The 15,413-nt window shown below is 42.1% G+C and overlaps 1 pseudogene; it reads left to right on the top strand.

The window, feature by feature from the left end:
- Positions 1 to 1,866: 1,866 nt before the first annotated feature.
- On the top strand, positions 1,867 to 1,984 carry LOC139669150 (5S ribosomal RNA; annotated as a pseudogene).
- Positions 1,985 to 15,413: the final 13,429 nt, after the last annotated feature.

Below are 15,413 nucleotides of genomic sequence, written 5' to 3'. Positions count from 1 at the left end.
TGACTGCAGATATCTCTGCACAGCAGACATTATAAAATAACAGAGAGCACCTTGATTGATCAGCCAACCTTTAGCAAACAAGGGTTCTGTGGATAATTTATCAAAACAAAGCCATCTTCCTGGCACAAGTTTGCTGTATCAATTTCGTTTGTGCTAGCTAAACAAACACATTACAAATATTCCATTATCTTTTGCTCTCTATACTAGCATCACAGCATTTTCTGTACCAAGATAAACATTTATAAAAGTGGATCTTTGCATTAGCTTATTATCATCAGCTTTTAATAAAACAGATTAGTCAGCAGAAGTAAGATGGACCTACACAATCAGGCAAGCAATTTTTTTTCTGTAGCAGCCTTTGTTATAGCCTTGTCTCACAGAAAATGTGAGATTATTCATCCTTCAATAAAACAAAGATAATCTAGTTTACATTACTGTGGGGAAGAGCTCATACAGATAGATACGCATTGCTGAATGGGTAGCTTGGGATACATTTACATCAAGTTTAGCTTCTGGTGACTTTCTGCTGTGCCCATTCCAGCAGCTCACCTCCTAATTCTCTGTAGAGGGGTGGCCTTAATCCAGAGACCTGTGATGAGAGTATGATTTTTTCAGACACACTGTTGTACTCCAGTCTGTCTCATTACCATTATGACCAAGAATCTAGCAACAGATAGTAAAAGCCTGCCCTTCCCCTGCAAAAATATGGGTAGTTGTATAACAAATGATTTCTAAGCTGCCTACTGCAAAAGATGTCTAAGGAAGTTATAGGCTGTGTGAACTTTTAGTGCCTTTGCAGCAAAAAGGGCAAGTTTGTGTCATAATTATTATTACTAACAAGACTTAAGCCTGCCTAAGTCTACGCAGCAGTGGGTTTGCACTTCAACAGCACCTTTGTGTATCAAAGAGTAATAACACATGGCATGGAAAAATCACAGGCTGATACTTTAATTACCAAATTAAAATCTACATTTCACACTCACTGGTTCACCTACACTCAGTAAGAGTTCAATAAGGTTGAGCGGCACACATGAAAAACCTTCCCCCTGCCCTCCTTTACTGTGTTCGGTAAGAAGCCTGGAGAACACGGTCTGTCCTATCACTGCTTTACTCCTTGCCTCTGGCTGAATATAACACAGAATAGATGACTAGGTTAAAGTAAATAACAAGCAGATATGAGGGTCTGTCATCACCTTACATATCTAGAGTGCTTTCTTTGTGTCCAGTGACTGTCTGTTCAGGGGTGGCCCTCTGACAAAGCTTGTCAGATGTCAGGAGCAATTTCTGAGATATCTATGTGCTCCATTCCCCGGGGCAGCTGGTGTTTCACTAAGTGAGGTTGCTCCTAGGGTGGTACAATAAAACAAGGAAGGTCTTATGGCAGTCTTCTGCTCAAACCTGTGAAAGCTTTAGAGGGTTATTGGTAGGAAGTCAAGAGGGGAATAGGCATCAGGACTAGAACTTTAGCCTGGGCTTAGGAGAGTCTACAGAAAATTACACTCAAAAGCACAATCAAAGGGGTGAAGAAATTTTATTACCTGCAGGGTTTAAAACCTGTTGCATAAAGGAGTAGAGAAAAATAACACAGCTTTTGATTTTGCCCTGGCAGTGGATAGTCTAGAATATTTTTTCCTAATCTCTTTTGAATGTGGCCTTATGTTACAGTGGAGCCTAAAACTGGGAAATTCTCTCCATGCATCTGCTCCTGAAAAGAGAAGGTAATTGTGGAAGTGGAGCACACTGAACTCACGGTGAGATGCTCAGACATGTCACTTCATCATCATAAACTCATGTCTCTGACTGAACGAGTTGGTGTACCCCAGAAATTCACCTTAATTAACCAAGGTGACATGGTAAGTATATAGTTTAGGCAGTTAAATTCCTCCCTGACACCTGATCCCATCAGATCTTGGAAGTTAAGCAGGGTCGGGCCTGGTTAATACTTGGATGGGAGACCTCCTGGGAATACCAGGGGCTGTAGGTTCTAGTCCTGAGGACTTCACTGTCACCATCCAAGCTCACTCAGCGTAGCAGATGAATGATGAATCTCAGGAGTTAAAGGGTGGGGCCAGTTTCACACACGCTGCGCCTCACCTAAAACATCCACTGCGCTGGCTCGGACACACCCACGTGGGGAGAACCTTTCCCAAATCTGCGTTCACGAAGTCGAGCCATACATACAAGTATATAGTTTACTGTGTAATCAAAGCAGTCTGACAATTCTGATTGTGCTGCAGAAAACTTCAACTCAGTGAGAAAATCAGTGGGGCTTGTGCAATTTACTATCTGAGTAACAGAGTACAGTCAGAGTTCAGTTCTCCTGTGTTACTACCAAAAGGCTAAAAGACATATAGAAAAATAAATTTATCACTCCTTTCCACGCTGTCCCTTACAGCCCATGAAGATGCTAAAAACTGCCTATGTTTCTCCAGGGATAAGATGACAGTTTCTGATGCTGTGATCACTTCATCTATTTTTGCTGATGTACTATTCAGTGCTACAGTTTGATTCTACTAATTGATTCCTCCTACAGAAAAACAGCTGATGAACAGCCACTTTAAAAAGTATGCCTAAATAGGGTTGATCTGCCACTCTTAAGACTGCAGCTACTTTTGATTACTTAACATAACAATAAGCATCTTAGTCACTCAGTTGCCGTAGGTAACACAGTGTAACACTTGCAGATGTCTTTTCTAACCATGAGTATCTGAGGAAAGATCAGTTTGTTACTCAAATTATGGACTCTATCTCTCTACTTCGGCTTTTCCATGCAACAATAGAAGATAGCTGGTGTAAGGTGTGGCTGGAAATGGTTTTACATGATGTGTAATCCTTTTTTTCACCCTAAATCTGGCTGCTGTGAAGTCAGAAATGATGACATAAATACAACTTTATTTGCCATTTACAAAGACACCTTCTTTTCTAAAAATGCAGTTGGACTTGTACTGCAGCAAAACTTTAAAAATAAAAGGGTAATCGTTAGAACTGCATTTTGTTATCCCGTGCTATAGGCAAACTGAGGAACTCAGTGCTGTAGAGGGGAACAAAATCCAAAAAAGTCGTAAATCATCTGGGAAAGTGCTGTGGAAAGCAATGCTTTAATTGCACAGGAAATATGAGAAGGCTTGGTATGAGCCTTAGCTGCCTTAACAGAAGGACGACCACATCCATGTCCGTGGTGAGTGAAGTCCCATTTCCTGCCAAGGGGTAACTTGTGCATAGGTGGGTAGTTGTAAGCTGGTAAATTTAATTACCTTGGGAGAGCATCTGTGAAAATTCAGTGGGTCAGGAGATACAGAAAGATGCTTGTGGAAATGAGAAAAGGGTAAAAAGCTGTTACCATTTTTGTAGAAGAGGATTCACTGCCACAAATCCACCAGACTGCAGCACAGTTTTGCACTGTCTCCTGCATTTTCCTTCTTCTTCAGTCTCTGCAGTCTTTGATGGTGTATCTGCTACATATTTTGTATTTGCAAGTTTCCCACTCTTACCTTACAAAGCAACTTTGCCAAATAAATAAGAGCAAATCCTTATATCAAAGAGTAAATTATCTGTGTGTATGTGTGAGGATGTTGGGAGAGATGGGAGTATACGCTATTTTTCATAAATGTTTCGTATCTCAATATATGTTTCTATAAAGAGATGAGATTAGGTAGTCACTGGGTAGAATAAGATTAGCTTTCATCTCCTGACCAAATTCCATCTTAGGTAATTACATTCTTCCTGACTAAATATGTTTATAATTTCAATTGGGTACAGTCTATTTCCTATTTCAAATTGCTTTGTCGTACATAATGTGAGCTCCTGTATTCTCTCAGAAATGGGTTTGTTCTGCTAACAGATGAAATGATCGCTGGTGAGTACACAGCAAAGTAAATAAAATGTTCTTAAATTCCTTTTGGAAAAGGCCATAAATCAGTAGTGCTTATCGTTAGTACTGAGCAGAGGCAATACATTGTGGGAATTTCTTGGAGAAGGCATATTAGGAAGATAATAGTTTGGTACAAAGCTGATGATCTCTGCCTCTTTCACCTTTGGATCAGGGATTGTTAAGACATTGGTAGGTATTTGACATGATGAATTACAGAGATGCACTTGGATACCAGATACATGTGGGAGAAAATTGCCATGAAGTTGCTATACTTTCAACAGTGAATGGATATATCAGTTAAACTCCTTGGAAGAAGGTATCTGTGGAAGTGACTTCATAGCTCTAGTGTGCAAAGCTGAGTACTGAGACACTTGTCAGTCAGTAAGGTCAACGTTGAACAGTTAGAGGTAGGTTGTCCTGGGTTATGCAAAAATTCTGGTGTTCACCTTTTCTCAAAATATGCCTTTTTGGATTTTTGGTGTTTTTCCTTTAAAGAGACTGAAGTGCCAGTGATTAATGACTCAAACTATCAGATGAACTACGGGTGCTAATGGCTTGATCAGCAGTGTGCTTTGCTAATAGTGTGCAGTGGCCACCCTGCTGCTGAGGGCGTGCACGCCTGCTGCCTCAGGCTACAAGCTGGGTGGTGAACAAGATAAGGGGAAAGGCAAATCCTGCTAGGGCAGGCAGTGTTTCCTTGTCTGTACATAAATGACTCGACTGTGACAACTCCGCTTCAGGGAAGTCTTGGGACAACTCTTACACAGCCTGAAGATATTCGTCTCTGCTGAGGGGCCATAATGGATCCCCTTGTGCTGATGTAACAGGCAGCTGTAGCATCTTAGAAGGTGTCCAAGACTCCTGAAATGTCCTGCAATCCAGTATTACATCATCCAGTGAAGAACTCCCTGCCCCAGGGGATGTACTGGGGGCATTCCTGCGTAGCCTAAACAAAATGAAAAACTACCTTTGAACTTCAGGGAACATGGTTTTCTTCTCTCCCCTCATGGACTTGCCTTACCACCCAGGACTTCCAACACCAACTCGACAAATCCAGACCTGGACCACCACTTCAACAGGACCACAATCACCACTTCAACCAACGAACATCGAAATTGCAACAACCAAGTCTCATCTCTTGATCCCATGGGTGTCTTGCAGATCCTTCTAGTCACCTGGGGGGTCCACAGCCCTGCTCCGACTGTCTGTACCAGCACCACAGCCTCATTCCAGCACCATGCAAGCATCTGCCAATGTTGAATCCCAGTTATCTGCCGTTTCCTGCCAGCACTGACTCTCCAACCATTCCTGCCAGGTTTTCTGGGCATGAGGGAGGTGAACCACATGGAAGGGTGGCCCATCTTGTCTCTGTCCTGAGGCCATGTGTGGTTTTTTCTGTGTGGAGGAGGCTGGCCACCATCTCAATCTGGTCTGGTGGGCGGGGCTTGGGAATTTTTTCCTCAAGGGTTGGTTTAACCCAGTTTTATCAGTATTGTTATTAGAATTCTTCTTGGTAAAGAGTAATTTTTTCACTTGCATACAGATGTATTTGGTCTCTCTCTCTCTCTCTCTATTGGAGAAACCAGGGGTATTGAATCCAAGGAAGGGGACTTCTGTCTGAGGTCTCCACCCCTCCAAATTGTCTCAGACTGAGACATAGGTATAGGACAAAAATTCAGGATATGTGGAATTTAACTGAGCCAGCTTTCTGTTCCATGAATAGTGATGAAAATGGCTGTGAGATCAGATAGTTGCACCAGCAGCATGACTTGTGCTCCGTAAGTGTCTCCTCAGAACAGACATCCCCTGTACAGCACAATGCAGCTTGTATAGAGTAGAAAAGCCAAGTTTGATTTATGGCATTTTTGAGCACAAAAGTCCACAGGAAATTAATTTTTATTTCCAGTAATTAGTACCATTGAGAAGACTCAGGACCATAACAAGGTGGGAACACCAGCGTGATCGATCCGCTTGGTGTCATTGTCCTGCTTGTTTAGTACATCCCTACATACAACCAGAGTCCCAGATGTCCAAGATACATGAATACAAGGAGAAGTCACTGTTTAAGGGGTATTAATTTCATAACATCTCCAGTGCTAGGAACTACTAATTTACTGTATTTTTTCTGAATATTTGGCCAACTGTGTGCAATCATCCCAAAAGCATAAGCCTTTCCTGTGCAGATAGAAAATGTGGCTTATTATTCAAGTGCCTTATTTCTGTACCAGGGCAGTTAAATGCCTCCCTGACATCCGATCCTGTCAGATCTCGGAAGCTAAGCAGGGTCAGCCCCGGATTAGTACTTGGATGGGAGACCTCCTGGGAAATGCCGGGTGCTGTAGGTTCTAGTCCTGAGGACTTCACTGGCACTGTCCAAGCTCGCTTGGCCGTGGCAGATGAACCTCAGGACTTAAACGGTGAGGCCAGTTCTGTGCGCGCTGAGCCTCACCTAAAAATCCACTGCGCAGGCTGGAAGGGCACACCCATGTGGGGACAGCCCTTCCCAAATCTTTGTTCTCGAAGTTTGGCCATACATACACATATTTCTGTACCAAAGCAAAACTGAAAGCACCACCACTGTGTAGGGTGACACGTTTTCTATGCAGAGCAGGACTCAAAGTCTCACTTCGTAAACAGGAATGGCAACAGACACATCACACACTCAATGCAATTTCCACAGCAAACATATTTTGAAAAATAAGTTTAAAATTTGAATTGCCTAAGAGATAAGAAATTATTACCTCAAGCACTAAATGCATGCATCCATTAGCAAAACTTCTTAAGAATGACTTACTTGTAAGACTTAGAAGGAAATTAAATTCTTCCTGTGTTCACCCAGGGTTTAAAGTGTGAGTCTCACTGTTTCACTCTTTATTCTATACAGCAGTGGAGTTTAGAAATCTATCTTTTATATAAAAAGCAATCTGATATTATACCAGTGCTTGGACAAAGCTCTGTACAGAGAACTACATGTACGAAAACAGAGAAGCCTAAGAACTGAGAAAGCACTTCTGATACAGCCCAGCTATTTCCAGGCTCAGGATTAATCACCTCATACAGTCTCTGACCAGGTTCTGGAATTACAGATGATGATGATTAAGTCTCAAGAGGCCCAAAGTCTCTTTGGAGCTGTGTTTTGCCTGTGCTGTGCTGTGTAATTACAGCAACAATCCTCTTTCACACTTCTGAGGTGCCTGGAAACCTCCTCGTAGCATTCAGCAACCAACTGGATTTCTGAGCAGCCAACAAAGTCAGCATGATTCAGCAACCACTTCTTTCCAGTTTCTCTTTCCTTATAAAGAACAATGCTGTGTATAGTAATTTTAAACTACATCTCTTAATTATAGGCTAAAATTAAGTATTTTTGGTTTGCACTATACAGTCAGTACGCTTAGTCCAAGCTACCACTATTCTCTCTTCTTGTGTTTCTTTTCCCCTTATTGTGCTTAAGAATAAAATAAACTAAGAGTAAGTTTTCAAGCTGTATTTAATACAATTGTCCGTTGACTGCTACAGTACTTTCAGGTCACTTGAAATTACTTGGGACAGAGCCTCTGACTTCTTGTTGTCTCCAATATACACAATATGTTTGGTTTTTTAAAAATGTCTTACATTAAGTGGTTGTAGCGTAAATTTGGTCTCTCATTTATCAGTAGATCCTGGTGCTTTAAATAGCCAGGGTAATAAGCATTGTGATTAAACAACTATTTACATTGCACATCACAATTAATTTTCTGTTTATTTATATTCTGTTAATTTATAAATATTAAAATTATTAAAAGGATCCCACAGAGGTCCTGATTCACCATAAGTCTCCACAGTGGTAACAAGCAATTTTTAATTCCTTGTGCTCTGTCTAGGTCATCTCCTCATTACTTATTTTAATGGTTAATGCATCTGGTTCATTGGGCATTTAAAGTCTACATTACCTACACCAACTAAATCTTTGGCCTCCAGGGCCAGCCCCTTATACAGTGGATGGCCCTATTCACACAGCCAGCAGAACATCCACACTGGGTATCCCCTTTGGGCAGAGAAACTTAAAACATTATGTGACTTCCTGTGATTTTTTAATTGCAATACCTGGAAAAAATAAGAGGATGTTGTCATAGCCTGGAAAAGGGGAGCAGTTCATGCTGTAACACTGAGTGTTTGGTACATGGAGTAGGTCCTGAGAGAGATCTGGGGGGTGTGAAGTTATAAGACCTGTCAGGACAGTATGGGAAGATAATGTGTGGGCTCAGTCATTGTGAACTGCACCCAAACCATCCCTGACTTTGTCTCAGGTGGTATTAAAAAATGTAGAAATTCTTCCAAAAGGAGAGCCCTGGACTGAAATGCCAGGCATTCAGTGTAGAGAATAGGGGTACTGGATCCAACAGTGAGCTGGGGAGTTATTTGGCAGGAACTATGTGCACAGTATTTCTCTTTGCTTACCTGGCAAATCATAAGGCAGCAAAATAATGCCTTGGTGACAAGACGAAGCCCCAGTGACAAAAATCAGCTTCTTTTCCAAGACTTTCAACAGAGTTGGGTCAGTCTAAATCAGTGCCATGCATCACCACTGTCAAGACACACACAAATATTTCATGATTTGACCTTCTGGAATATTTCTTATGGACTATGAACTAAATATTTTCTGAATGCAGAAAGTGTCACATGAATGTGGAGAAAGAAAGAATTTACTTGACTGGGAATAGCCACATGGCTGCCCCTAGGCTTCATAAAGGTGATGAAGCTGCTGTTTGTGAGGCTGCTCATGTAGGTGTGCTCCAGGTGACCAGCTCAGCTGTCAAGTGAGAGTATTGGAGTAGAGGAAAACCTGTACCAATTATTATAAATCTCATTCCTCTTTAAGTGCTCCTGAAGCTGCAAATTACATGCAGACATCAAGTGCCAAGTGAGCTCTGAAGTCAAGTTCACAGCGTTGGAAAGTGTCTTTTGTTAAACTGTTCACATCTGCAGACTCTACGATGCTAAATGCAGAAGGCAAAAAGATTAGTTTCCTGTAATCTTAAAAGAAAAAGAGAATTTTCTTCTGCGTTTTCCTGCCCAAGGATTAACATCCCTCTGTTGGGGAAGGGTGGTGTTGCGAGAGGGTTTAGCGTGCCCTTGCCAGCCACCCTGACGCGACCCTGGGTTCAGGTTTCTGGTTGCATGGGCGTATTCTCACAGAGATAGAGCCGTGCACCAAGTAATAGCAGCAGGAACGTTCAACTTTATTGGGAATTAACAGGTTAATATAACTTCCTGGGGTGAACATGCGGACAGTAACAACTTGGGATAGGGCAAGAGGCTCTGGCCACGCGGCAGCAGGCTGCGCTGATAGGAGGAGAGATGGATGTGCATGAGGCTGGCAACATGGTGCTGGCGCCGCAGAGGCGCTGTCTTTCCCCAGCTCCGAGGTTGCTTACCTGCCTCTCGGCTGCCTTAATGTTATGGTGACCTTGGTTAGCCTGCCAGCTCCTGGGCAGTGGGTTGTGCATTGGGGGCTCAAGCCAAACCTCCCCCAACATCGCTCGCTATTTTGAAGGGCTGTTTGAAGAGCCTGGAAGATTGAAGGAGACACAGCCTCCTTGTGTGATGCAAATTCAAGTCCCAAGTGTGTTCCAGGGTGCTGAAGCTTTCCCATTCCAACCACCCAGCATTACTGGTGCTCAGCCTCTTGCCCACAGCCTTTGCACAGAGCAAAGAGGTAGCAGCCAGCTTGGAGGGAGCCACAGCAGAGCCAAGGCAGAGCTGAGTATCACCAATGGCTCTGTCTGACCTGAGCTGGCCAGTGTAGAATTTGCAAACTGATGCTTCTCAGTTCTGTCTTATTTTGAACAATTTCTTCAATAATCCATGTCCAGGGCATGGATCAAAAGTATGTCCCACTGCCCTGCTGAAATAGTCTCTGTTCCTACAACTGAGTTAAAATATCCCTTCTTGCTTCTTGCCTTTACTTGTGGCAATAAAATATTTAATAATTTGCCAGGAAGTAGGCTGGCTGCATGACTTGACATGAAACAGAGCACAGCAGAATGATTCTCATCCTTTTTCTCCAGGGAAAGATTCTACTTTTTGTAAAGCCATCAAGTGATGTCTCAGAGCCATCTGGTGATGTCCAGGATCTTCTCTTTTAGTTTGAAAGTCTGAAATAAATTCGGCTTGTGTTCAACAAGTGGTAAACAACCCATCAATCCTGGGGAAAAAAAGTCAAAGAATAGAATAAATAAAGTGAATGTTGCTGATTTCCTCAACTATTTGTGGAAAGCTCTGCAGCTGTTATTACGTCAATGACTTTGTTAATAGAAGTGCATTTCTATAAAAGTGCTCTTAGTAGAGTTGGTAGTGCGGTGTTTGCATGCCTATGTACTGGTGCCCGATTAGGATAAGCTGTGGGCTGACTGGGGAATTGGCCTTTACCCCAGCTGAGAGCATGTGTTCAAACTCCAGCACTAGAATATGGATGACCTGGGACCACCTGGGGACACAGAGATTTACTGCACACATGGACAAGTGTTTAGAAAGTCTGGTGTGGTGTGGTGTTGCTTCCCTCCAGGATGTAAGGAGGTGTAGGGTGGAGGTCCCACTGGCAGTTTCCATGCCAAATCCATCTGTGCTGCATCCCAGTGACTTAACTTGGACCCAGGGCATGGTAAAGTACTTCCAGTCCTTTTGGTATAGGAAAAAAAAAAAAAGCAAAGTGACAATTGATACTGGAAAATGATTCTGCTTTTTCCAAAGGATTGAGGGGCTGGTCTGGACCCACTCAGCAAGCATTCACTCCTGCAAGTGTGCTGTTTCTGTGTCACAGTGTGTGTTTTTGCCAGGTAGGAGGAGTATAAAAGCAATGCTGTAAAGGCAGCAACAGCAATACCAGTTTTTAATTATATGTGAGTACAGGTATATATTACCTTAATGGGGCTAAAATTGTCTTGCTGTTCAACAGGAATTGGTAACAAAAGTTTTAAAATTGGGATAGGCAATTGGTATTTATCAGTTTGGGCTTTCTCTATTTCTTTGTATTGTAATGAAATATGATTGGTAAAACATGAAGTTAGATGATTGTTTTCCATATTACTTAACCAGAAAGGCTAACCCTTTTTAAAGTTTCTAGAAACCAGTGAAACTAAAAAAGCCTGTCATGCAGGAATTTAGGATGTGAATTTAAACAGTTGCATCTTGACTCTTCCACAGTGATACGAGAAAGACAATGGCCTTATTCTGATTGCTGATCCCATTTTCTGCATTCACTTGGCTGGTTTTAAGTTATTTATAACTTTTAAAAAGCTGTTTAAAATTTACTTAATAGATGGACTAAAGTAGTTTCATCATTGTTAAAATGTTTTTAAGAAGTGACATATGATTATTTTTGACAGAAGCTCAGCACTTAACAAACCTTGAGAGCTAATTACTGCTTCATCTGTTCTTCCATGAGAAAAAAAATCTTTCTTAATAAAAGATAAGGAATAGAATTTGGGTGTTTAAGTACACACAAGGAAGTAAGATGCATGGTAATTGATTTTAACAAAAGTGGACTTCATCTAACTTCCTGACTACCTTCAGAAAACAACATTAGGAACATGGCACTTACCTCTCTTACTGTTGTAGTTTGGGATTATTATGTAAATTCTCTCCCCTGCCATTTAACTGCCCAGGCCAGCAGTTAACAAAAGAAGTAGTTAACTGTTGATCACTTGGGTGGGGGCAGGTTTGTCTCTTTTGGGGTTTTTTTGGATATTCTTTCCAGTCTTGGCTCAGTGGAACGCGGGACTGGGGGCTCTGAGCAGGCAGGCTGCCCTGCTGGCTACTGCTGGGGCTTTCCTGGCTGTCTCGCTGCCGCTGTACCCGGACTGCTTTTCTGGCCACGCGGCTGCTGCTGCCTACCCCTGACTGCTTTTCTGGCCACGCGGCTGCTGCTGCCTGACCCTGACTGGTTCTGACCACGTTGCTGCTGCTGCCTGCCTTGGATTTGCTTCTGGTTGCTCATACTTTTCTGCTTCTTGGACGGGGAACACAGGGGGAAGAGACGGAGTCCATCTGAAAGCTCACTGCTCGTCTGTCTCGCTGGAAAGGGACAGAAACTCACTCTGCAGCCAGCCAGGTTGTGACATTGACACTTAAGTATAACTTTTCCTCCCGGAGGAAAACCTGCTGGGTTTTTGTTGTTGTTTTTTTTCTTTCTCTTGTGGTGTTGGGGAAGTGGGTTGCACTACTCTGTGTATATATATATATATATATATATATATATATATGTATATATATCAGTTATCCTTCTTGTATTAAATTTCCTTTTCTTAAATTTGATAAAGAGTGGTGTGATTATCGTGGAGGAGGCCCCTCCCCCGCTTGTGGGTAAACGTTTTGGTTTTTTTCCCCTCCAGCCAAGACACCTACCTATTGAGATCTCAAGCTCTTGGCAGGGGTGGGCAGAGCACCACTTACCACATGCAGTTTCATGCTCCAGTAAAGGAGCTTTTCTGGAATGTTGGTACAAAACCAGCTGCTAGGCCAGACTCAAAAGGCACAGGGACAGGGACTGGACCTTCAGAGTTCTCCAAAACAGCTTAAAAGGAAGAGTCCCATGTATATATGGAGCTTTTTTAGTCATTCAGACTCTTTGTACAAACATTCGAGATAGTTATTTCCCCCTTTTCCTTCCTTTCCCCCTTTCATTCCCATTTCTCTTCCCACTTCCCTTTACCCAATTCATTCTCTAAACATCTCCATCTCGAGTCTTGCTCAGATCTTTAAATCCATGATACAACCAGCTTAGTTGTCCAAGATCTGGAGCATAGGACAGGGAAAAATAGTTGGGTTTCACTTCAAAGAATTGCAAAAGGACAAGGTCTTATGCATTTCTGTCTTTCAGCACCTGAAGGGAGGCTACAAGAAAGCTGCAGAGGGACTTCTTACAAGGGCATTTAGTGTTAGGACAAGGGGTAATGGCTTTAAACTGAAACAGGACAGATTTAGATTAGATATTAGGAAGAAATTCTTTACTGTGAGGGTAGTAAAGCACTAGCACAGCTTACCCAAAGAAGCAGTGGATGTTCCATCCCTGAAAGTGTTCGAAGCCAGGTTGGATGTTGTGTTGAGCAACCTGGTCTAGTTGAAGTTGTCCCTACCCATTGTGATTTTAAGGTCACTTCTAACCCAAGCCATTCTATCATTCTATGATTTCAGAGCAAAACAAGGACAAACTAGATGCCTGAGCAGGCGCTAGACACCACTAGGAACATACTGTGCAGCCTTCCTGCCAAATCATACAGAGGAGGTCTACGAAGGAAAACCAAAATCATGTCCATCATAGGCATTTTCCTCCAGTGTCAAAGGGGCAGCAACAAGAGATAATGAGATATGAGGTAATAATGGTAGAGATAGCAAATCAGTTAAGAGCATTCAAAATGAAAATGAAACATCTGTCAAGGAATAGCAAAGGTAATTAGCCAGCAGGGCCGTCAACTTGAGAGAGAAAAGACCATCACACCTGGCCTTGAAGAACCACAGAGGCTACCACAAAGTTTTTGATCTATATGGATATTTACACCATAATGAGCAGCAAGGTTTAATACCCAAATACAAATTAGCACTTTAAAAATATATAATTTAAATACTGCTTTTAAACTCAGATAATGTTCTTGTTTGCAAGCAGAGAAGACTTTTAATTAAATACAAAAAAAAAGTCCCTTTGTTGGGAAAGACTTTACTGTGAAATTGATACATGGGAATGTCCATTTCTGTCAATTAGAGTTTTTGCATAGAAAACAAGCAAGAAGGGAAAATAGTTTGCTTAGATATAGCCTTTTCCATATTATTGTTTGCAAAGAATATCCAGAGATCAAATTTACATTTTCTTGTCATCAGTTTGAAATTCTTAATTATTAGGAGCAAGCAATGCATGGCTTTCCATACGTTCCCCCTAAACCTGAGGCATGATCCAGTACTTGTCATTTTCTGTTCCATAGACCTCCAGCCCAGTATCCCTAGATGGCCAGTATGTCACATTAATTCCTTCCACAAACTATTTTATTTGGTTATCAAGACAATTTCATTCATACTCCAAACTTTAACATTGATTTGATACTTATAAAAAGACAGCATTCCTGGAAAAATAAAGAAACTCTGAGATTTCAGCCATATGCAAGATGCATTTCAGGTTTTGTACGTTTATCAGAAATGTTTTTCGCTGTTTTACCAGCTCTGCACAGGATTTGGAATTATTTTACCTAATTTCCAGATATTAAGACCTCGCTGTAAGAAAAACACCAGCTATATCAGTAGTTCTTACAGTTCACCTGCTGCTGCTGGAAATCCAACATACTTCTCAAAAGAGAGTTACATGCAGGGTTTCCCCTCCTGCTGAAGGCTGGAGGAAGTAAATGGGGCTGGTGATAATGTGTCTGCTCTAATCCTTCTCAGAGCATCATTACAGATCACAGTTTAGCTTTCAGTGAGAAAACAATGAAGCACAAACACCAAAGCATGCTTGGAGATAGAGCTGGGGCTCTCAACGTTGTTTTCTGTATTCACAGTAGTTCTGCTGCTGGTTTCTTTTCATACAGTTGTTGTCTGAAACGTAACAGGCTTCTTCTTAGTGTTGCCAGGCTGCATCTTGCCTTCCCCATGTGTACTTTTTTGAACACAACATTCCCCCAGGTACTTGTCTGCAGGGACTACCTTGCCTGCAATGGCAGAACACCTACTGCTTATACCCTTTTAGCCTTCTTTTATTCCTTACGGGTTTATTAGTTCAGAGGCTTGTCAGTAAAAAATGTCAGTGAAGCTGGGCAGGGACTGCACTGGTCTTGGAAATTAAATCGGCCCACGTGCCTCCTTTTTTCAGCCACCGATCACCTCCTCTGCTGTCACCTTGCTTGTCCCTGGACATGCTTCCTGCTCTGCCGAGCATGATGACCCATCATCTACATGGAAGCCTCTAAAATTACTTTCCTTTGAAAGCAGGTAGTTTCTGGAGCACATGATGAAGCACACATAACTTTTGATTTTCTTCCTGGCTGCAATATTTTAAAAGCATCACACAATTAACAGTAGGTATGGAAAGTGAACTGCTGTAAGGCATCCTAATGCAAATGCCATAAGCCTCAGTCTGGGGGTTTAAAGCTGAGCTTACCTGAGGCTTCTTGGTGAAACATTTTTTGTAGTGAATTGCCACTTTGCCAAAATTGCTGGGGCAAATAGGTCAATAAAAAGACAAAACTTTTTATCAGGACCATTTCTTAGGCTCAGCCTAGAACTTCTCATCAGATTAAAAAAGAACAAAACCAAAGCCAAACCCAAAAGGCTGCCACCAGTCCTATGGGTAAAGACAGTCCTCAGGCTTGTAGAAGATCAAGATTCAAACCCATGCTGCTGCTTCAACTACCTGGCTATGGGATGCTTCAGCCTCTTCAGAGGCACAAAACACAGCACTTTGTTAGTGAGAGTGGCACTTTGTTTGTTTGGGGGCCAAGAGCTGATGCTATGCTTTGTACAGACCCGAAATACCAGGTAGGTATCAAGTCAGTCTTTTATTCTTAAGTAGTATTCCTTGCTG

Source organism: Pithys albifrons, chromosome 2 (genome assembly GCF_047495875.1).
Source record: "Pithys albifrons albifrons isolate INPA30051 chromosome 2, PitAlb_v1, whole genome shotgun sequence".
In the NCBI taxonomy this organism is placed as follows: domain Eukaryota; kingdom Metazoa; phylum Chordata; class Aves; order Passeriformes; family Thamnophilidae; genus Pithys; species Pithys albifrons.
Note: the sequence above shows the minus strand (reverse complement) of the source record. Positions and strands in the feature narration are given on the sequence as shown.